The sequence below is a fragment of the Halyomorpha halys genome, unplaced genomic scaffold (assembly GCF_000696795.3).
Source record: "Halyomorpha halys isolate HHAL.00 unplaced genomic scaffold, Hhal_1.1 Scaffold461.1, whole genome shotgun sequence".
Taxonomy (NCBI): domain Eukaryota; kingdom Metazoa; phylum Arthropoda; class Insecta; order Hemiptera; family Pentatomidae; genus Halyomorpha; species Halyomorpha halys.
In genome coordinates, this window is record NW_027105824.1 from 80,743 (window position 1) to 82,416 (window position 1,674).

At 32.1% G+C, this 1,674-nt stretch overlaps 1 non-coding gene across 1 annotated transcript; it reads right to left on the bottom strand.

The window, feature by feature from the left end:
• Window positions 1-803: 803 nt before the first annotated feature.
• Window positions 804-943, bottom strand: LOC112211041 (U4 spliceosomal RNA). Its single transcript, XR_002945416.1, has one exon. It is a non-coding gene; the product is annotated as a U4 spliceosomal RNA (small nuclear RNA).
• Between the last annotated feature and the right edge of the window lie 731 nt (window positions 944-1,674).

Consider the following 1,674-nt stretch of genomic DNA (forward strand, 5'->3'; position numbering starts at 1 on the left):
AAAGACAATAGATAATGGTAAAATAATAAGAAAAGAGTCAGAAGTCGAAAAAGAAGTGTGGGGGAGGGGGAGGAGGGTGCATCAGAAGATGGAGTTATAAGGTGATGTTGATAGGGATTTTGGAACCTTTCCTGCCCTGCCACCTCGCAGGAAGGGGAGATGGAGTGATAGACTGGAATACTGGATTGAAGGAAGCAGGGAGACTGTCAAAGAATTGAATGTGTCTCCGTGTGATGTGTTGTTGTATAGTTTCTAGCTGTAGCTCGTTATGAATGTGCGTCAATTAGAGTTCTAAGGATTCATTCATACTACATATACTGGATAAAATAGTGAACAAAATATTGTAAATAAATTAGATATATAATAATTATAAAGAAATGTTACAGTCGTGAAAATGAGTTAATTAATGTAATAATAATTCTAATTAAATATTAGCAAAATCGTATGAACTCAACTAAATAAAATAGTTTCATCCTTACATTTTCTACTATCAGCCTCGGGATCAATGAAATGGCGGTTTCATGTGAAGGATATGGCAGGACTCCAGGATATTCAAGAGCTTCTCTCCCACTAGCATCACTATTATTGACTGAGGGCACTATAACTATATATGGTAATTATCAAGCTAGAATTAGTTATTCTTTCTGAGCTCACTCGACGAATTACAACCATCTATTTATATTTGGGATGAGTAAAATACTTTGAAATAAATAGTGTTGATTAATTAAATATTTAAAACAGTTACGAAAAGACAAGAAATAATTTTTATTTAGAATCTATAAAGGAATTACAAGACTGCTTAGTTCACAAATGACAATTCAGGTCTTTGATCATGAGTTTTTTCATGTGTTCTAGTTCAATCCAATCAACTGAAAGTTTCAACTAGCAATAATCGCACCTCAGTAGACCTTCATTGGTTACGATATTGCCTTTGCGTAATGAAGTTTGGAACGTACCGCTGGTATAGGGTTGCCCAAAGGTACAGCGGTGGCGGAGATAGGATAAAAAAAAGCAATAAAAAAAATATCAAAGATGAAATTGAGACACTGAGGATTAATCTGGTCATTTTTTTTTTTTTTTAGAAAACGTAAATACTTTGAAAATTATTATGTTCATAATTTCCAATATTGGCCGTGCAGAAGTTGCTGCAATACGACTCCACACTACTTTCGAGATATATCCTTAGCATAATAACTGCTAAAATCCTTGAATTGTTGTTTCTTTCATTTTTTAACTACACAAGTAACGTTATTCTAATACATTTATTATTATCATAAATATATCTAGGAAAAAAAAACTACCCTACACTCTCGGAAACCTCTTAATCGGCTAGCGGTTCGATTTTTTAATGTATAATCTCTTCTAAGGGTGATGAATGTCCAACTCCCTCTGTTGGAATAGGCCTTTTCACTCTCTCTGATCTAGTTAAAGTAAATAAAAAGACATATTCGACTTTCTTATTAATAATTTTAATATTTTGAAACTTGATGTTTAGAAAACATGAAATAATAGTAAAGAACATGAAAGTAAGGGATTACCTATTGTTACCGATAATTAGAAAATTCCACACAAGATAATTTCAAAAATTTCTGTTGATATTACTTCCTGTATTTCTTATGGTGATAATTTTTCTGATTTAAATAAGTTTATGTTTAAAAGATTCCTGAGTACTAA